This window comes from Macaca thibetana, chromosome 8 (genome assembly GCF_024542745.1).
Source record: "Macaca thibetana thibetana isolate TM-01 chromosome 8, ASM2454274v1, whole genome shotgun sequence".
NCBI lineage: Eukaryota > Metazoa > Chordata > Mammalia > Primates > Cercopithecidae > Macaca > Macaca thibetana.
Genome location: NC_065585.1, coordinates 89419552 through 89441869, shown reverse-complemented (window position 1 = coordinate 89441869; position 22318 = coordinate 89419552). Strand labels below are relative to the sequence as shown.

The 22318-nt window shown below is 40.1% G+C and overlaps 3 protein-coding genes and 1 long non-coding RNA gene across 7 annotated transcripts in view; 3 read left to right on the top strand and 1 right to left on the bottom strand.

Moving 5' to 3' along the window:
* Positions 1-22318, top strand: part of CHCHD7 (coiled-coil-helix-coiled-coil-helix domain containing 7) — a 1019570-nt gene that overhangs the window by 55326 nt on the left and 941926 nt on the right. The gene's annotated exons all lie outside the window — the stretch shown is intronic.
* Positions 1-22318, top strand: part of XKR4 (XK related 4) — a 429208-nt gene that overhangs the window by 153633 nt on the left and 253257 nt on the right. The window lies entirely within an intron of this gene.
* The window catches only part of TGS1 (trimethylguanosine synthase 1), a 553145-nt gene continuing 541979 nt past the window's right edge, over positions 11153-22318 (top strand). The window contains exon 1 of the mRNA XM_050802344.1: positions 11153-11156. The gene's annotated coding sequence lies outside the window, so the exon portion shown is untranslated. The remainder of the gene's footprint in view (positions 11157-22318) is intronic.
* Positions 14199-21793, bottom strand: LOC126961739 (uncharacterized). The gene is made up of 3 exons (XR_007728408.1): positions 21597-21793; positions 20984-21057; positions 14199-14398 (listed from the first exon to the last, which is right to left on the bottom strand). It is a non-coding gene; the product is annotated as an uncharacterized LOC126961739 (long non-coding RNA).

Sequence of the window (22318 nt, the reverse complement as noted above, 5' to 3'; positions counted from 1 at the left end):
CCCTTGGTTGTATCTGACTCCAGAGCCCACACTCCACAGCTCTGAGGCGCTGGAGTGCATGGGGACCCTCACTTGATGTACGTGAGGGTGAAGCACATTCCTGGAGCAGAGGGAAGTGATTCATCTCTCCCAAGGTTCTCTCACTATAATGATGTAAATTATTAGCCCTATTGATCTACCTCTCTGGTCATTTTATGGCACTTTTCAGTGGAGAACCGAAAGGCTTCTGCTAATTAATAGTCCTGAATTCTAACAGACTGCATTACATTTAGAAATAGGAAATTCTAATTAAACTTAATGAATCTAATTCCCTTCTGGCCTTTATTCAAATTCACTGAGACCTGCCCTAGCCATCCTATCTAAAATTTCCACACCACACATTCACCCACCCACCCACCCACTGCCCCTCCACACCCCTTGTGTATAAAACTTCCTGTGGCTCTTCCCTTCTTTCTGTGTTCACCTTAGCACTTATCACCATCCAGGATTCTCTGCAATTACTCCTCTCTCTCACTTGCTATCTATCTCCCCTACTACTTGTACCTCATGAGGGCTTGCATTTTGGATTTTTTCACTGGCTGTATCATCAACACTTAAAGCAGAACCAGGCACAGTGGGCACTTAAAGAATACTTGCAGAATATATGGACAAATGAATCCCTATTCTTTCCCCTACACCTGTTCACTTTTTAACCTGACTCTCTGAGAGAACCAAAATTCTCCAGCTAGTTGAACTACCTCCCCTTTTTTATAACTTGCTTCTAAAATTCCTCATGGTGTTTCATTTCTTTTCCATCACCTATTGTGACCTCAATTAAACAAGTAAATAAACAAAACGGATCTGTTTGCCCTAGAGGTATTGAATTTATTTCTATGAAAGGTATGGGAAAGGCTATTTAGTATTTCTACCACCCTACTGAAGCAGTACTGTTGTCTGGTATAAATACCCGAGGTTCATTGCCTCATGCCAAGGAAATCAAGGACATGGACACACATGGAGTGAGGTTTGGAGCACAGGTTTAATAGGCAAAAGAAAAATAAAAAAAGAGAATAGCTCACTCTCCTGTGAAAGAGAGGGGCCTGCAAGTGGGTCTTCCAGCTGATGGCGGAGTACACAGGGTTTTATAGACAGGCTTGAGGGGCGGTGTCTGATTTACATAGGGCCCAAAGATTGGTTGGAGCAGGTGTCATATTTACATAGTGCATAGGGAAGCTGCCCGCCCCACCCTAATCTTATTATGCAAATGAAATCTTTGCCTGACTGGTGCCATGTAGTCTGCTCCAGACTGCACACGTGGTTGGCAAGGAAAAGGGAAGATGGAGACACCATTTTGAACATGCCTAGTCCCAGGTAGCCTTTTCCTATTGGGACAACTGCCTGGCATTCACCTGTGCAAGCTTCTAGCTTGTCTATGTCTGCAGCTTGATTTTTACAGGCTGCCCCTTGTTAGAAAAGAAAATGGTTTGGGGGCTGCTTTTCATTAAAAGAAAAACCTTATCAAGGACTTCCTTACCTTCACAATCTGTCTAAATAATTTCTTCTTAACTCCTATATCACTACCTGGGAAGGTGAGATGTTAGGGGAACCATATTTTATTAAAGGGAAGAAAAGGAGAGGAAAGAAGAGACACAGAAGAAAAATTAGTAGACTAGGAATCAGGGTGCCTGGGTTCTAATGCTGGCACTTACTTATCACGTGACCTTGGGAAAGCATTGAACCTTTCCAGAACTAAGCTTCCTCTTCTGGAAAAGAAATGGGTCAGACAAGATACCCCCAAATTCTTCAAAGACCTAATATTCTAGACCTAGCCATATATAGATCTAACTAGCTCTAACATTCTGTGACTCAAGATAACTTAAAATATGTTTTCTAACATCAGAAACACTTTCAGATCTTAGTTTATTCTATGATATTTAAAAATATTATTTTCTTTTCTCGGGTGTAAGCATTGATCCAACAAGGTTTAGCTCAAAGATCTTTCATTTTGAATTCCTTTGCACCCAAGCCGACCCATCATTTTCTGAAGAGCAATGGAAACAAAACCGTCAGGATTTTCAAAATTGATGGAAGGTGGCCTTTGGCAGTCTTTTGAATTTGCTCTCTAGGCTCATGCAAAATATGCAAAATAAAGCTTCAAGCTTTCTTTGAAAATGAAATTGGTTTGAAACTAATAGGGATTTGGAAACAGGCAGCTGAGCAGATTTCCTTCTGTAAATATCACGTGAACTCTCCATGGGGCATGGAAATTTGAGGATTTTTAAAATAGTCTGGTCATTAATAGATCAAAGTGTCACTTCTGGAATATCAGAAGGTGATATTAAGTTCTTGCCTAAGAAAGAAAAGGGAAGATTTGGCTTTTTTTCTTTTAAAGTATTTTCATATAAAGTATCTTTTTGCAGACTGTAAGCAGTATCTTTATCCATATCCTGGAGGAGAGAGGGATATTAGTCTTAATAAAATGAGAGGTCATGAGATCATTAAGTTGAGAAATTTCAATGAATAAGGTCGAGACGAACTTTTCCCAGATATCTTCTGAAAACTGCCTTAGATAAGTTTTAAAAAGTACCTTCTCTGAACTAGTTATTTACATAAATTGCCAGAATTAATCCATGTAACAAATGTGTGAGGGAGATATGATTTTCCCGTTAAACTTAGAGGAAACAGGCTCAGAAAGATCTGAATATTTGCTTAAGACAAAATATCTGATAAGTGGTTATTATGAACTGAATATTTGTGTCACTGAAAAAATTCACATGTTGAAGGCGTACCCCCAGTGTGATGGAATTAGGAGGTGGGAGCCTTTTGGAAGTGATGAGGTTTAGTTAAGGGCAGGAGGGTAGAGCCCCAGTGATGGGATTAGTGTCCTTAAAGAAGACAACGGAAAGATCAGAGCTTTCTCTCACATGCACTGAGGAAAGGCCATGTAGGGATGCAGTGAGAAGACAGCTGTCTGTAAGCCAGCAAGGGAGGCCTCACCAGGAATCAAGTCTGCCAGGACCTTGCTTCCCAGCTTCCAAAGATGAGAGAGGTAAATGTCTCTTGTCTAAGCTACACACCCTGTGGCACTTTATTATTGCAACCCAAGCTGACTATGACAGCGGTAGACCTGGCATTAGAAGCCCACTTTTAGATTTCAAAGTCCGTGCCAATGAGGATGTGGGATCAAGAAACTGTCATGGGCTGGAGGCATCCCATAGGCTAGATGGATTCACCAAAGGATTGTGGATCACTGTGGTCCACGGAGCAAGAGCATAGTGCAAGTGAAATCTTTTCCTACAAGAGTAGAAACCCTGAAGGCAGGGAGATACCTTCCCAGGTCTCTCGCTTCCCCACATGCCCTGCACAGCATTGGCCTCTGAGTCCTGCAGCTTGTTCTCTGTCCCTCTGACCACCCTGCTCTTTCTGCCTCGGTTCAGCTCAGCCGCCTCTCTCCACTGGGCTCCCTGCCTTCAGTCTTTCCCCTTTAGTCCATCATAACCTAGGAGTGATTTCCTTAAAACTCTTAAAACTGGAAATGATTTATGTTACTTTCCTGTTTTAAACCTTTCAATGGCACACAGAGTGTCACCACCCCATGTGGGGAGCATTAGTGTTCCACTCTAAGGAGAACGTATGACACCACCGTGGCCATTGTTGCCATCACAAGGTGGTGCCAAGGGCTGTGCTCTGTGCCCTGGTCATGGCCCATGAGGCGAGGTCGTAAGCGCACCCCATGTTGTCTTCTTTGTGTGATCTGATGCCATTTTTCTTGTTCTCTTCCCTGCACTTTTCCTTAGGGTCAGCCAGATCCGGTAAGTAGGTATGTTCTTCTAGGGATAAAGGCAGAAATAAACACAAAATTAGAGCATTAAGATTTTGAAGCTGAAATAGCATGCAAATGTAAATAATGCATATTTGAAGTAATCACTGTAATGCTATTTATAGTGCACCTTTTCCCCCAAGGATGGCAAAGCAGTTTACAAATATTCTCTTTCTAGTCCTTACTGTATTCCAACATATTGTGCTATACATGCAATTTTGAGCTATGAATTTCTTTCTTTCACCTTACAAACAATACCTGGGTAATTTGTTGAGTCATTTAACATAGGATCCACACTTGGGAATTGATGTCTTTTTGAATGCAGACTAAAACACAGCACTTGCTGAAACTAACATCTGAGTAACTGCAGACATCAAGCCACACTCAGGGTTGCAGAAATGCATTGAAGACCTTATAGGGCCACCTCTCATTTTCTTGAATGAAATTAGGAAAATGGTCACTGCAAGTGTATTGAAGTCCAAGGGAGCTTGAGTTGTTTGTAAAGGCACATTTCTTCACCATCCAGAACAGGACCTATGGCTGAGGCATGGTGCTCCAAAACACTACATAATGTCTCCAGATCTCCCTTGCTCATCTTATTGCTGCTACCCTGGCCTCATTCCATTACTGGAATATGCCAGGCATGGTCTGGACTCAGGGCCTTGGCACCTGCTGTTCTCACTAGCTGGAGGCTCTTCCCCTGCATGTCATCCCAGCTCCTTCCTCAATCCACTTGGGTCTAAAGCAGCATCCTTAGTTATCCTTGCCTCCTGTCACCCTGCTTTCTATTTCTCCTTTGCCTTTATCAGTATGTGGCAGATTTTATGTTTATTGGTTTATTGTTTTTCTTTCTTTTCCATAATACACGCTCCATGAGAACAGAAATTTTGCCCGTTTTGTTCAGTGTTGTATCTACTAGTGCCTAGAACAGTACCTGGAACATAGAAGTCCTTAGGAAATATTTGATGTAAGCAAATGGATGAACAAACTGCTCCTGGCTAACATCTGTAGGGTTACTAGAACAATCAGTATGATTATTCACAACTGTGTTTAGCTGGCTGTTCTCCAGATCAACTGGTAAAGGCAATGTCTCAGCCACATTTAGTACCTTAGTATGTGAAACTATGAATTTCCATAAGGTTTGTAATTCTCACTAAGAAATTATGTAAAGGGAAGATACTTTCATGGTTTGCAAGTTGTCCTTAAGGCAGAAACCCTCAAGCAAAGCAATTAATTAGCATGCAGAATAGAAGGCAATCCTGAATTGAGAATTGCAACGCATCGATATGGTCATTTTACATCATTCCTTTTAATATGATTTGTTTCTGTCTACACAAAATATAGACAGAAGATATATTCCTGTATATAACACACATGCTTTCTATTTGCTTCTGAATACAGATTGTTTTTAAGACCTGGGGATATATGGTAAGAATCCCAGTCTTTCCAAATTCCAAATCAAAAAAGTCTCTTCTAGCTGCTAGAGGCCAGGTAGTTCTATCTGCTACAGCCAGGTTTCCACAGATCATATGCATCATCTTAAATTATGACTTTGAAGCATTTCTTTTGACCACTGTGTTCGCAATCATCTTAAGACGTCTGCTTGTGTATTTTTCTGCCAGCCATCTTCCACCCTTATCCTGTCAAGCAGAAGCTATTGAAGCTAGTAGGGTATCAGTACCAGCAGATAGATTTTATTCCAGAATCCCATTCCTGGTGAAGATGCACCATCATCAGGACCACTAGCAGTGTCCTCTCTGCAGAGTGTTTTCCAACTGGTCAGGAAATAAAAACTAAGAAATATATGTCTACAACTTCTTCAAAATGTGCATTTGACATATGCCTGTTTCAGGGCTGAGTCAGTTTTGACTTCATGCCAGCTGAAGGCAACTATGAATTATTCCAAAAGGTTAAAATCCCCATGCGGCTCCAAGGCTGGCCTGAAAACATACCCATCCCAAAGCTGGTCCCTCAGCAGTGGGATCCTGAAGGCCAGAGCTGGATTTGGCAGATGGGGTGAGTTTCTCAGAGACAGAAGGAGGGAAGATAATTAGGGTGTAAAAACCATGTTCAAGCTAAGAGTAAGAAAGGGAGGGGGCTAGGCATGGTGGCTCATTCCTGTAATCCCAGCAATTTGGGAGGCCAAGGCAGGAGGACTGCATGAGCCTGGGCAACATAGCAAGACCCTGTCTCTATAAAAATTTCTGGTTGGGCGCAATGGCTCATTCCTGTAATCCCAGCACTTTGGGAGGTTGAGGCGGGTGGATTATGAGGTCAAGAGATCTAGACTCTCCTGGTCAACATGGTGAAACCGTGTCTCTACTAAAAAAAAAAAAATACAAAAATTAGCTGGGTGTGGCGGCATGCACCTGTAGTCCCAGCTACTTGGGAGGCTGAGGCAGGAGAATCGCTTGAACCTGGGAGGCAGAGGTTGCAGTGAGCTGAGATCGTGCCACTGCACTCCAGCCTGGCTGGAGTGAGACTCCGTCTCAAAAATAAATAAATAAATAAATAGTAAAAAATTTAAAAATTCTTAAATATAGGCGTGTAGTCCCAACTACTTGAGGGCTTGAGGTGGAAGGATTGCTTGAGCCTGGGAGATTAAGTTTGCAGTGAGCTATGATTGCATCACTGCACTCCAGCCTCAGTGACAGAGTGAGATCCTATCTCAAGAAAAGAAATGGAAACTTACAAGTCTGATGATTCAGTCTGATGGGGCAACACGGGACCAGGTATGAGGCAAAGCTGACAAGGAGTGATGTGAGTGCAGTACAGTGGGGCTTTCTAGGGTTATGGAACAACCCCTGTGTTTCCATGGCTGCATCCTCTAGCCGCCTCTGTTTTAGTGCATTGCATGGCACCGTAGGGGCTTGACTTAAAAGTCCACAGTCACGATGGACACAGATTTAATCTGCGAATAGAGTAATAGAGCAGAAAGAGTGCCCATGACATTTGCTAATGACAGCACACAGAGAAGGAGAGGCATTCAGCCCTTTCGAAAGAAGATAGAAACTCAATACACCCTTGAAAAAGTTAAAGACTAGTCAGTTGCAACCAGAATGGAATACAAGATGTACATGGAGAGGGAGGGAGAAGCACTCCGTTCAAGTATGAGATCAGAAATGAGAGGTTTTGTGATTTTTCTGGATGGCATGGCTGTGTTTTGCTGTTAAAGAATTAGGAGGGAAGCTGAGATTCTCTCCTGGGGCAAGAACCAGAAAGCCCTCTATTCCTCACCCTCAGTGTCCTGGGTGGATCTGATCCTCTTAAAGAGACATGGCCCCCTCCTCTGAGTTTATCTAATTCAAACCAGATAGAAAGCAGAGATGAAAAGCGCATTCCTATATAAATATCATTAGCATCGCATGCCTGTGGGATAGAGTGCATGTTATGTGGTGGTAGTGGCCGAGAGGCATTACTGGACTTGTGTCCCCTAATGATGGTCAAAATGAATTCGCAACCTCTCTTCCCATTATGCAATGACAAGATCAAAGATCAGGTAATATTTTAATAATTACTAGAACAAGAAAGATGGAGAATTTTGATGGGGTTGGTGCAGGAAACATTTTGGAAGTTTTAATATAACCAGAGCATGAGGATGGTGAGGATATCAACTAGGTGTGGGAGGTGAAGGGGAGATAGCAGAAAATCAATAGAGCTAGTTCGGAGTCTTAGACAAAAGTGAAATATAACAGGGAATATCCAAACTAGAGAACGAAAACCTATGAGTTACTACATGGTAGGCATCTGGTGACCATCTAGTGTTACAAAAAACTAAATTTCAGTATATTAAGTAACATTTATGTGACACTGTTGAGACTGTAAAGAATGTCTGCATATAATGTAAACTGCTTTTTCCAGCAACGCTGTGGAGTAAGTGTGGTGTTATTATCATCACTTTACAGGTGAGGAAGTGAGACCTGGAAAGCTTAAATGACTGTCTCAAGGCCACAGAACAGGTCTTAGTTGGCTTAATGCACACCTAGCTGCTGAAACAAACAATTCCCAAAGCAAAGGGACTTATTAATAGAGTTGTATGCCTTGCAATCCACCAGTAAAATTAAATACAGCATAAGGAAGAGATTTCAGGCATTAAATTGTAACCAACATGTTAACAAGGGTTGTGATAGTTTGGTGGGTTTAGCGTTTTATTCCTATTATCTTTTTTTTTTTTCATTTTTGCAATGAAGTTGCATTATTTTAATAATGACTATAATAATTTTACAATTGACAAAAGATTTATAATTTGATAGAAGATCCTCTGATTACTCTCTGAACTTAAGGATAGACTCATCTAAGAGCCTCTTCCATCCTGCACCTCACGTCCAATTATTTCTTAGACAGTAGAAGTGTTCTGTAGGAAGAATAGAAATCTCATAAGATGTTTGCTGACCTGCTGAATAGTTTGTAGAGATGCATAAACTGAGCCAACCCTATTTCTGTTTTAAATGGTGTTAATTTAGAAAAACAAGTTCTGGCTAAGGGATAAAAGAGGATGTATGGAAATGAAAGATTAAGCGATTAATTGAGGAGAAAAAGCCATACAGTTGGGCTCTGTCCTATATTGGATGTTCATTATACCAACTAATGGATAATATATAATTATGAAAAGACGTTGTCGGAACAGCACCCAAGTCTATTGATTTTGCCATCATGAGTACATTATGCTCTATCTTCACAAGATTAAAATGAAAGGAGAGAGTAACAAGATTCTCCTTGAATTAGAGTCATTCATTTTCATTTTAAGAAAGGGAAGTTTGCTATATTTTCAGCATTTTAATTGCAATCTAGCAGATGAGAACTTTACAAGGTAATAATTTTAAACAGAATTTATTTCTATCTTAACAGTAAATTGGTATAATGATAGCAATGTTAGTCTCAAGGTAAAATGTTGAAGAGATTTAGCACCATAGAGGAAGGACAGCTTGCAACTGATGTTGATACTGCTAATTGTGCTAGCCTGTGTACTTTAATACATGGTAGGTAAAACTGCTGCATTACATAATTAGGTTTTCAAAATTCAGCAGATATTTACTACATATCTACCAAAAGCAAGACCTTATTCTAAGTAACATAGGTAATAAAAAGAATTTTAGTATATGTTCCTTCCCTTCAGAAAAGATGGTTAGGAAGACAATTAATAATACTAATAGCAACAGCATCAACGTTTGTTGGGCACTTACAATGAACCTAGCCTTGAGTGAATTGTTTTTACTGGTATTAAATTGCTTAAACCCCACAAGATCCCTGTAAGTGCCATATTTCTATTCCTATTTTATTAGATGAGGAGATGGAGGTGGAGAGCGTTTATCTAGCTTTGTCAGATAAGCAGTGGTTCTACATAAATGAATTTCCAGGTAACTGAAGAAATATTCAAAGCCCCTACATCTGTATGTTCTAAGTAGACTTCTACATGCTTTAATCATTTTGGATGAACTTGTGCTAGAGTGTGTGCAAAAGTTCCACCTTAAACAGAATTCTGGAAATCTTTCCTTAATGACTTAGGCCACTCCTGGAGTACCTCAGATGTTTTGTTTTAACTTGGTGGTTTGGGGGCTACAGCTCCTACTGTGCATAGTGCACAGTGGGATTGACAGAAACAAAAATAGTTAGAATTTTATGTAAGATAAGAGTAAATTATCTCTGAATAAAGCCCAGATGAATTTGCTTTAAACAATGTAATACATTTTTTAAAAATAAACTTGTGTATTTTGTCTGTTAGGGTTTTTAGTCATTTGTTTATTTTGTGGTCTCTCTTTCTCTCTCTCTCTTTTTTTTTTTTTTGTTTCTAACCTGTGTTTTGAGTAGTTAGTTTGTGGAATAAAAGAGTTGATACCATTGCATATGTTGCAAGAAAGAAACAATACTTTGTTTTTTAAATAATTGGTGTAGGATCAATAAATCCATACCACATTTTATAAATTGTTTAATCTGAAATTGTTAATATGGTTTAGAAAGACTTCAATTTTTGCTTCCATGATAAAAATGTACATTTATATTCATGTGGTATTATCAGAGTTGTTGAAGGTATGTGAACGCTCCTCTCCCAGAAGACTGCATATTTTAGTGAGTGGAGAAAGAATGAAGGGAGGAGGGATTATAAAGAGTGGTCATGCACACACTATGTCATGGTAAATAACAGCTCAGAGCCAAGTGTTGAGAAACTGGCCTTCCTTATAAAGGTAGCACCGATTAGATCTACGATTAGTCTTTAAGAATCAATTCCGCTGCCCAAAAGTACAGACTGAGTTGACAAAACCTCAAAGGAATCCTGGAATAGGGAACCTGTATGCTCTGTCCATTGTGGAGATTTGTATCTTTTTTCATGCTAATAATGGCACTGAGGGACCCTATATAAGTTGGCAAGTTAGTAAAGCTGGAAACCTCAGTTATAGAAATGCCAGTAAATAAGTTCAGAAGAGATCAGGGAAGACGTTAACTATGGAAAGTTGGTGATGCAACCGTGTCATGCTTTTGGAAGTGTTATTTTGGAGTCATTGGCATTGCTGTCAGAATCTTTACATGTTATTTAACAATAGGCCAAATGCGAATTAAGCATCCTCACTACGTCACGGGCCATTTAGGTGTATTCTGCAGAGGATGGAACCCTTCTTGTGGGGTGTGCTCCCTGCACTCTGGTTATTCCTTTAGAAGGATGGATGCCACATGCCTAGGGGGTGGTACAGGGAGTTTGTGCATCAGATACATGTTGGAGTGAATCACCTCTGAAGTCCACCTTGCTTCTCTGCATGTCCTTGCTCTGTGCCTGGCACTGCTATGACTCACTGTCGTCCCCTTTATCATTGTCCCCCCCTCCCACATTTACCTCTGCTGAGGTCTTGGCCACTGGTGACCTCCTAGTCATCCTTCAAGTGGCATCTCAAATGCTTCCAGTCTTGGCATCCTCCCCACTCTCCCAGGAAGGGTTAGGAGTTTCCTTCACGCACGGCCTCGGTGTGTCAGGCCCAGCTCTGGAGTGCTGATCACCTCGTGTTGTTGTCTATCTGGTGATTCCCATTGTGAACATCTCACAAAGCGCACCATGGGTTAACAGGCTTATATTTCTGGGGTATCACATAACGTTTGGAACATTACAGATACTTATGTAATACTGTTGGAGTTTGATTCTACTCCTCTGAGAATGCATGTCCCAAACATACCTACATTGGATAATGTAAGCTAAACTGCTTTAACAAGAAGCTGCCAAATCATTCAGTGCTGAAGAGTATGAAAACGTATCCTCACAGGTAGCAGAGGTGCTCCATTTTGGTGATAGCTCTTTGCAGTCATTCATTTCTTCTTCCACACATGACTTTCAGGTCACACTGCCCATGGCTATCTCAGCCAGGACAGGGGGGTGAAAGGCATATAAAATAGAACCCATGCTCAGCCTTAAGACCCCTGCCTGCAGGGCTCTGGTTAAGAGTGACCTACAGTACTTCAATTCATTTCCATTGGCCAGAGCATCAACCTCTGACCATATCTAAGAGCTAGGGAGGCTGAGCATGGGCTCTGTTTGTGCTCAAGAAGAATGAAGAACATGCATGTTGGTGAACAGTTGGCATCTTCTGCTACAAGGCCCTTCCTCCAGGCTTCCCCTTTTACTTTTAAAAGCATGACCATCTTCCCTATCATTTGGCTTCAAAATATTACAATTATGTTTGCCTTCTAACTCTTCTTTCTCACCTCCCACCTAGAAAGTCTGAAGGTCCTCTTTCAACGTGTGAAATCTCTTTTCCTCTCCGTGACTTCCTTTATAGTTCAACAGAACACAATACGTTAAAGTGAATCATTAAGTAATGGTAAGCTAAAAGAATGAGAAAGGCAGAAAGCAGAGTGGCTATTACTAAATAAATTTGGCCCTAGGGGAAATAAAATCATGGAAGGCAAGGTTAAGTGCACATATCTTTAACTGCTTGTTTTTGTTTCGAGGATTTCAAAAAGTAGTAATTAAGAGAGAAGGCAGAGAAGTAAAAAACTGGAAATAAAGGAAGACCAACCAAATAAAAAAGAAGCAAAGAGTATGCAGAACCTGCTGTAGCAAGGGAGTCAGTCACCATCCTCTGGGTTTGGCAGAGACTCACTTACTGCAGGCAGAGGGCTGGAAAGCTTTATAGTGGAGAAACACATGGCTCCAGGTGTGCCCTGATGGCGACTGATGGCCAGGGGCAGCTGGAGGCAGCTAACTAGAAGCAGGACATCCTGTGTGAGTGGTTGGGGTGTGTATTTGGCTTTCTCTGGTTGGTCTTAAGTTGGAACTGTGAGCAAAACTCAGGGACACTGTCAGTTATTAATCAATTCCTGGCCATTTGGGGCTGATTGTTTCAGCAGTTTTTGTTTAGCTTCCTGGACTGTCCCTAGAGAGCAATCTGGCCCCCTGCGTCACTTATAGCAGGCTGGCTTCCTGGGTTGCTTATTGTATATAAAGGGACAGTTTCCTGGGCAAGATGCTACAGGTCATGGGTCAAAATTCTGTTTTTTACATGGTCTAACCTTGTCCATTTGTATCTTCAGTCTCTCAAGACAATGATGTGAATGAAGAATTTTCTGCTTTATACATAAATGAGGTGGTGGCAGTGGATGGTGGAGAGTTGGGTACACAAGTGTTTAGGGAGAGTTTGATCCTAACAGGTACAATTGTTAAAAGAACAAAGAATAAGAAGTGATTCTATGCGTGACAAGCAACTACTGAAGTGGCTAGGGCTTCTTCATAGAGGCATAGATCAAGCTCCATTGCTATCAGAGCAAGAACACAATGGAAGGCTTTTGATCTTTATTAAAAAATAAAATCCAGAGTGAGCTGGTAACTCAATATTAACAAGCAATTGGATAGGGAGTAAAATTTAGAATGGCGTGAGCAGCACCTTAAAGATGTTGCTGGGTAAAGCTACTGTGTCATGAGATAGCCCCATAAAAACAGCCATGGCAAAAGGAAGGTGTCCAATTGAATGGGTGGGCCCTCCATTTGTCACAGAGCAAATGGCAGTCCCCAGTTTTCAGTCTAAAACTGCTCCTCAGGATGCAGGCTTAGAACCTCTTTGACATGGCCTCAGCACTTCATAACATATTTCTGTTTAGCGCCTGTCTGCCAGCCTGCCCCCAGATCTGCCTTGGAGATCTCTGACCGAATGTCTTCGGTGCCTGCATGTTCAGTGCCTACATGCCTCTCTCGCAGAGTAACTAACCCCAAAGTGTGCTAAATCAGCATACACAGCAAGCGTGACTTTCTACATAAACATTCTCAGACCCTTAACATTTGCTACCAATGACATCTCTGTTTAGCTACCATTATGGCAAATAGTTAATTAATCTATTCTATCCTTTAAAGAATTCTAAGAATTATGTTTTAGAGTAAATTTTAATTAGTTGTAGAATGACTTACTTTCCTCTAATAAATTATTCATGTCTGGAGATATTTCAACTATTGGGTATAAACTTCTCTGATAAACACCACTGCCTACTTTGGAGCAATTAACTGAATTTTCAACAAAAGTGTCTAGAATGCCTCAGCCTGTCTCTAAGGGTGTGATGTGGTGATGTAATTCCATTCAATGGTAGAAAATATTACAAGATCTGTTAGCTTCATTTTTCCCTCTAGTAAAATAGGAAGAGCATAGAATGGAGATAATGTAGTTTGGGGAAAAGAGGGCTGCGCGTGTGTGTGTGTGTGTATGTGTGTGCGTTGCTGCACCCTCACGGACTAAAAGTGCTCTTGTTAGATTTGTCACGAGTCACTGCTGAAACTGCCTTTGCAAAATTATGACTGACACAGTGGAAGAGATCTAACTTAACCAACTCCATCTTGTTTCTAACCTCCAAGCTGTCCTTGTTCATTCCTAGGCATAGGTTGAACTAACTTTGGGAGAAACTTAGTTTATGGTTTAAACAAAGATGGTAAGAGCTGTTTCCCAAAGCAGACCTCCTTCTTGCCTGGGGACTAGATTGCCTTTGTAAGACTAACATTAGCCACAAGATTAGAAATTATGGTTTAGGAGTCATGTAGCTGGAGTGTACAAGATTTTGACCCTCCTTAAACTGCTCCTAAGACCAGTGCTTGAGATATTTTGCAGACCCTGAACTTGATGGATCAGCTGGCACCACTCAGATCAATAAACTGGTTCATCCAGTCTTGTGGCCCCACCCTGGAACTGACTGAGTACAAGAACACAGCTTCCACTCCCTATGATTTCGTCCCTGACCAATCAGAACTCCTGGCTCACTGGCTTCCCCCCACTCACCAAGTTATCCTTAAAAATTCTGCTCCCCAAATGCTCTGGGAGACTGATTTGAGTAATAGTAAAACTCCGGTCTCCCACACAGCTGGCTCTGTGTGAATTACTCTTTCTCTATTGCAATTCACCTGTCTTGATGAATCAGTTCTGTCTAGGCAGCGGGCAAGGTGAACCCCTTGGGTGGTTACACTGCTGTCTAGTGGGGCTAAAAGGAGAGAGTAGATATGAAGCCTTCTGATTCTGAATTTTTGCTTTTAAATCGAAGAATACAGGAATGAGGCTTATTTGTCCACAGTCATTTCATTCACTGTCTTCATGCATAAGATCTTCAGCAAACTGAAATCAGGGCATTGAGCAAGTTCAGGACCTGAAGCAAGATAAAGATGATTACCAAAATCAAGAATCCAGAAATGTGAAAAACCAAATAATGTCAGTGTCTCTATCACTAATAATATATGACTAGTGCTATATTACTTACTAGGGCTGCCATAACAAATACCACAAGGGAGGAGTCTTAAACAATGGAAATTTATTTTCTCACAGTTCTGCAGGCCAAAGCCCAAGATCAAGGGGCCAGCAAGATTGGTTTCTCTTGAGGCCTCTCTCCTTAGCTTGCAGGCAGCGACCTTCTCCCTGTATCCTTATGTGGGCATCTCTGTGTGTGCACATTTGTTGAATATCTCTGTGTGTCTAAATTTCCACCCACTCCCACCCCCCTTTTTTTTTTTTTTTTGAGACTAAGTCTCACTCTGTCACCCAGGCTGGAGTGCAGTGGCATGATCTCAGTTTACGGCAGCCTCCGCCACCCGGTTTCAAGCGATTCTCCTGCCCCAGGCTCCTGAGTAACTGGGACTACAGGCTTGTGCCACCACACCCAACTAATTTTTGTATTTTCAGTAGAAACGGGGTCTCACCATGTTGACTAGGCTGGTCTCAAACTCCTGGCCTCAAGTGATCTGCCTGCCTTGTCCTTTCAAAGTACCGGGATTACAGGCAGCCACCATGCCTGGCCAAATTTCTTCTTTTTCTAAGGACTCCTCCATTCATACTGGGGTCTTTATTTTAACTTAATCACCTCTTTCGAGTTCCTGTCTCCAAATACAGTGACATTCTCAGGTACTGTTGGTTAGAACTTGAACATGGGGAAGTGGGGCTGGTAGGCAACAGTTCAGTCCATGACAGTGCCAACTGCAGTCAAGCAGGCTCATTTACCATGTGCTTGGGTGGAAAACAGGACTCCTGTATTGAAACTAATCTGGGATTACATCTTATTTCCTAGTAAAGTATTAGGAAACTGGAATTTGAAAATCTTATTTTACATTTAATAAGAAGTTTATATATTTTGGGGAAAATTGTTCCTAAAAAATGAAACATCTGTACAAAATATTTAGAAAGTAGATATGGTATTTTTGTTCTAAAGAAAATATTTCAATTTCAAAAGTAAAATATTCATCATTTCAAATTTCTATTTTAATACATAATTAACAGGAGCAAAATATCTAATAATAGTTTTTAAAGCATGTGATTAAAAATATAATATTCTTTTAAGTCTATCTTACGTCCTATTGTTACAGAAACAAGTGTGAATGTATTTTATAGTAATAGATATATGGAATAATTTAGCAAATATAGGTGAAACAAAAGGGAATACAAAAATGAAATTTGCTTTTCAGTTACATAGGGAAAAAATTAAATCACATGGATATCTTTGACTCCTCCAAGATATTGTGTAATAAATATATTCATTTTTGGCTGAACAGGATAAATAGCATCGTTGGTTTGGTACACCCAAACCTGATAAGCTAGAGAATATCAGGGAAGGGTCTCAGTGATGTTCAACCCCATGATCTTTCTTCATAACTGGATCATCCTAAGGATAAATACATCCTCCAGTGCAGAATCTAGATCTGCAACATTGATATTTTGCCATAAAATACTTTTTGTTATTTCAAGAAGATATTGCCTATATTCCTCATTAATTTCTTCTTGAACAATTTACTCAACCAAGAAAAAATTTCCAAAGGGTCCACCAGTTTATAAAGTTCTTACCACATTTATCTAACTTATACTAATTAGTCCAAGTCACCCGGAATAAGGGTTGTTCCTAAATAAAAGGTTTTCCTTTGTCAGATTCCCCTCAGAACGCCTCGTCCTCACTAGAGGATCATGGGCCGGGACTGTCCTACCTGGGCCAGCCTTGCTAACATCTCCAAATAGAACTGCTTTTCTTCTCCACCCTGTTGTGATGCTAAAGGTTATTCATGTTAACATTTTGATGCCTTGTTTACCTATTAACTCTTCCAAATTTTTCTTAACAGTGCTTCAAATAGTGTGATTTTTAAGGCTCCTGATAAATTAGTAAAAACAATTTCTTCTTACTAGAGAGACTGAAATCATTATACACAGTGCATCCCTGGTAATAGAACTACACTTCACACAGCATTTAAAATGTCATTCTTTTCCTGGGTCTCTTAGATTGTATTTAACACAACACCCTCGATGACTCGTTCATTTAAAGACATCGGTTTGGTGATGAACAGTAGAAAGTCGAAGGGACTTTTACCCAGAGAAACAAAGCTCCTCAGCAATAAACTACTCCCTCCGAAACAGCGGATTTTGGACAAAATTATTCCAATGATCTGACAAATGCACAAGAAATTTGAATGCCTTTCTAACTCCCTTTGCTCAAGTAGTCACCATCAATACAACAATAGCAATACAACTCATAACCACTGAAGGAATGAGAACTTTGTGAAGAAATTAATAATCACTCCTCCATCTCTACATTTTTGAGAAGGTAGCTTGAATGCTAGGAAACCACAATGCAACTCTTCACATTAATTTGTAGATAGAGATGCAAGGGTAAAATCTGAAGTAATTTGTATTTCCTATCATTCCTTAGAACCCACAATTTCTGAGAATCCTGCTATGAAACAGACAACAATTTTTCTTACTGTTTTCTAAATAAGTGATTACAGAGAAATTTGATTTATACTATTTCAGTAAATATTGGACACATTAATTACTGTTTTTGAAATGTCAAGACAGAAACAAATCATCGACTATTATTCTATTTTGCAATAATTAAAAAGAAGGACAATTTCATTTTTTTTGCAAATTCCAGAGAGGCATCAACATCTGAAGTGGAAAGAGAAAGAACAAAATAAATCCAGTCAGACAAATGAAAAGATAAATTCTATTTTAGGTAAAGCCATGCAAATTGTGGTTGTGCCATGGAATATTTGTTTATGTGGAACTATTGGAGGGATTAAACCTACAAGGACTGGGTTTCCTCAGCTGTGTTTGTGTAGAGCTGAGTCTGACAGCACTTAGGAGAAGACAATTAAAAGCCAAGTTAGATCATTGAACAATGCGTGGCAGAATGACTGCTTCCCAGGATTTATGTACCAGCTCCTGCCCTTAAGAGCACTGTAGGCTTCTTCCACTGAGGTCAATATGAACTATGGACATGAGATCCTGTTCAATTATGTGCATCTCTCAGCTGTCATGATGTGTTCACCATCCATCATTTATAAATCCATGATGCTAAGGTGCTACAAACAAAGGTGCTGAATAAATAATAAATGGAATACAATAGCATATTCACTGGTATACTGTTTGATAACAGGCAGAGCTATTTTATAAGTATATTCATATACGAGTTGAGTATCTTTTATCTAAAATGCTTGGGACCAAAAGTAGTTTCCATTTTTGAATTTTTTCAGATTTTGGGATATTTCCATAAACATAATGAGATATCTTGGGGATGGGACTCAAGTCTAAGCATGAAATTCATTTCTGCTTTATATACACCTTATACACATAGCCTGAAGTTAATTTTATATAATATTTTTAATAATTTTGTGTATGAAATAAAGTTTTGACTGCAACCCACCATATTAGGTCAGGTGTGGAATTTTCTACTTTCTAGGTGTGTCGATGCTGAAAAACTCAGATGTTGGAGCATTTTGAATTCCGGATTTTTGACTGAGGGGTACTCAACCTGTACTTACACATATCTCCTCAAACACTTCTGGGTTGTGGAATAAGACTACAGAGGGAGGCCCATGTGCCATGTCTAAACACTTAAAAGTCAAAAATGAATCTTACAAATTGCTAAATGAAATATCTTCTATTGTGTTTGTTCTCGTACTTTGATAAATATACCTTCAAAATGTCAAAATCAAAAAATATGTCAATATTTATCATTATTGCTTATATAGGTCTGAAAATGAGCAAAATATCAATTGTGACTAGACTTAATTATTAATGCAGGAGTCCTATGCATTAGCCTATGGATCAGCAGCACCTGCTAAGTAATAAAATAAAGCATACATCAAGCCAGGCACAATGGCTTATGCCTATAATCCCAGCACTTTGGGAGGCTGAGGTGGGTGCATCACTTGAGTCCAGGAGTTCAAGACCAGCCTGGCCAACATGGTGAAACCCTGTCTCTACTGAAAATCAAAAAAAAATTAGCCAGGCATGGTGATGCACACCTGTAATCTCAGCTTCTCGGGAAGCTGGGGCACAAGAATCATTCAAATCCAGGAGATGGAGGTTGCAGTGAGCCAAGATCCTACCACCCAGACATTCAGTAGCTTTTGGGAAATAATTATTATTTGAGAACCTATTGTGTCCATGAAGATGAATTCATTTTTCTTTTCTCTTACCTAAGTGATTCCACTGCTTATATCATCACTGTACATCAAAGAACTTCAACTCTGACAACAAAGTATCACAAAACTGCAAGGCATTTGGCTGTAATCTCCTGTCTGGAGATCACAGACAGGAGATCCCATCGCTGGTGACCAGTGATGTAGGTTGGGAAGTGTCTTCCTGAAGCTTGAAAAGTGTTAACTGTGAGTGTGTTTGTGAACTGTGGGGCCCAGGTCCAGCTTCTCTTTCCAACGTCTACGGTGCTGTAAGGTACACTGACTCTACACCATGATTCTCCACCCACAGCGTATCTGTAAATTCCCAAATGATGCTGAGGTGGGAGCATTTTCAGTGGCTCCGCTCTCGGCTTGGCAGAGGGCACTTGCATTGCTCCAACTCTGATGTGCTCTTTACTCACTTTTTAAATTGCCAGCTGTTGTTAAGGTGAACCTGTGATCCTCTCTTCTATTTTGTTATACATCAGAAGTGTAAAAGGGTAGCAAATTATATAGTTTAGTAGATCAAATATAGTTTCAACTCAACTGTCATGTGTTGCTGGTTTGAAAGCTTCCTCTGAATCAAGAGGCTTTACTTTCTGTGTGGACCGCCTCTTCAAATGCTCATAGAGTGAGCCAGTGTGGCGCTCTGGGGACAGCTGTTCCCCTCAACCCGTCAGCCAGGGCACGCAGTCTTCATCATGAAGTTGTGCTCATTTCGTCCAGAATGGGGCCATGTCTTAGAGTGTTGTTCCCAGAAAGACTTATCTCTTAGAGACCAGCAGAGAAATGACTAGGTATGAGTGCAATAGATGTGAGCAGCTGTGCTTTTTTGCCGAATAAAGCCATACATTTGCTCTTCTCTCAAATGTAAACCTATAATCATGTGAGGCTGAGATGAATAAGGGTTGACAAAGCTTTCTACATTGTTTTCGAAGAGATACACCAAATTTCTCAAGGTAACAACATCATTAATGATGACCAAATAATCTCCCTTTGGCCTTGTAATGTGTTTGTGTTTCATTCAAATGCAAGCTATCTGATACTAAAAGATTGCCCACTTTTCAAATTAAAATGAAGCCATTTTATGAAGGTCTGTGTCAGGAGAGCACAGAAAAGCGTTCCAATTTCCCTGACCAAATGTTGTGTTGCAAGCCTGAGTAAGAATGAGCCAAATTGTTTTTATGTTTGTCAGAGCCATTGTTTCTCTTTCCATTGGCTCAAAAGGGAGTTTGTTTGTTAGGCGCCCACTGAGCCATCGGATCTGCAACTGAGAATGCTGTCAAGATTCAGTAAATGTGCAAATGGGAAGACCCACTAGGTAAACTAGGTTAACTCGAGTTGTCCTGTTACTTAAACACAAAAGTTTAGTAGTAAACACCCTGCTGTCAATCAGCTTGTAAATAATTACATTATTACAAGACTAGGAAAGGTGCTTCCTTCAGCCCTCTAGTCCTGTGTGCATCTATCCCCTTCATCTTTCCATGACGATGAGACCATATGAAAAAGAAGCACAGCTTAAGCCTACAGTTTGCTTGATTCTTTCTAATTGTTTTCAATGAGTGGATGGATAAGTATACCCACTCTTTACTTTGGCTTAACCATTTATAATCCTTAAGGAGTTAAAATCATTTTGAACTAATAGGATATTTGGATTTTTAAAAAGTACTTGATTTTAGATGTGAAAACATAAATTATTCAGAGGCCATTTAATGATAATATGAGGTATCAATGGCCTTATTGAAATAAATAAGAGTTGAGAAAACAAGACTAAATACCCATTCTATATATTAAAATACTGTAATATATATAGTTATGAAGACTCTAAAATTTTATCCTAAAAATCCATCCACTTGCTGTTGAACAACAAAATTAAATCTTCCAATGAACAGTTCTAGGTTGCTCAAAGAAGATTTTATTCTGTATCTGAACTAACAGTTTTGTTAAAATGTACTATACAAAGAACTAGTTCTACCACCTTCTGACTTGCCTCTGGGAAAAAAGACAGGTCTTTCACAGTGGTTCAGGTTTCAAATGACAATAGACACTAATGGAAAAGTAACATCTTTATTTGTCCCCAGAAAAAAATCAGAGAACTTCCTTGGGTTTTAGTCTTTCCCTCTGTAAGAGCTGGGCATTGACTTTTCTGAGATAATTTTAATATTAATTATTCATACTTTTTTTTAAATTGCTAGTGATATTTCATAATGATACTGGTGCACCTTAAATAATGACCCTCTGACCTCAACTGAGTTGGGTTGCCACAATTAAGTAGTTCATCAAATAGTCACACATACCTTTAAGAGAGGTTGATTCTGTTGTTCTGCAAAATTATTGGTTGATCAGCACCGCACACCTCATGTATCTTATCCTGAAGGAATTCATGTGCATAAGGAGAAGGGAGAGGAGGGACTCAAGGTCAAAATGGGAAATGGGAAATCCCTACAGTTAAACTTAAATGAGAAAAAAATACTGATTTCAGATGAAAAATGTGGAAACATGCATGCCACTCACATTGACCTATGACCTCACAGTCAATGTCAAGTTCATTAACCTGTAAGAAAGGAGGAAAACACAGACTGCATGGAGAAAACTTCTTGTTGTAACTCATTCCAGATTTGAGAGTGCTGGGGAACCCTGAGGGAAGTGTCTTTTCATTGAAATGCTTTAAGTAATTTATCTCGCTGTTTATATTCTGGGGTCTTGACATGTTCTGTCAAAAAAAAATCCCCAAATGAAATCCTTAGTATGATTTTTCCCCCGTATACCAGGAAAGACTGCTTCACAACTTTACGTCCCCAAACACCAAGCACAGCTCTCAGACTGTATATTAACAATTCTGAATTGATGTTTCTTGGCTAAACCTGCATTATTCCCAATGAAAATTGGCAAAGTAACTGTAGGACTCACCTAACATCTTCCTTGGCTTATGTGCTTCCTGCCGGAGCTTGGCCAGTGGAAGCAACGAAGTAACCCTCATGTCAGCTCTGTGAAGTAATTAGGCAGTCAAGTGGGTGTTCTGATGAGATGGGACAGAGAGATCCTGGTACAAAACTCACTCGAGGGAAAGAACTCTAGCCATAGTTCTTCCATAGAGCAGGGTATTATCCTGGTTCCTTTTATGATAATACAGTCATGTACTGCAAAATGGAATCTCATTGGACTATGGACCACATATACAACAGTGGTCCCATAGATTATAATGGAGCCAAAAATTCCTATTGCCTTGTGACATCATGGCCATCGCACAATGCATAATTCATGTGTTCGTGGTGTATCTTAGTCCATTTTGTGTTGCTGTAAAGGAATACCTGAGACTGGGTGATGTATGAAGAAAAGAGGTTTATTTGGCTCATGAACTGCAGGCTATATAAGAAGTATGGTTGCCAGCATCTGCTTCTGATGATCATCTCAGCAAGTTTTAAACCATGGTCGAAGTGGAAAAGGGGAGCAGGCATCACATGGTGCTAGATGGAACAATAGATAGAGAGAAGACGGATGCCACACTCCTTGAATCAACCAGTTCTCCTGTGAACCAATAGAGCAAGAACTCGTTCATTACTCTGGGGACGGCACCAAGCCATTCATGAGGGATCTGCCCCTATGACCCAGCCACCTTCCTCTTGTCCTAC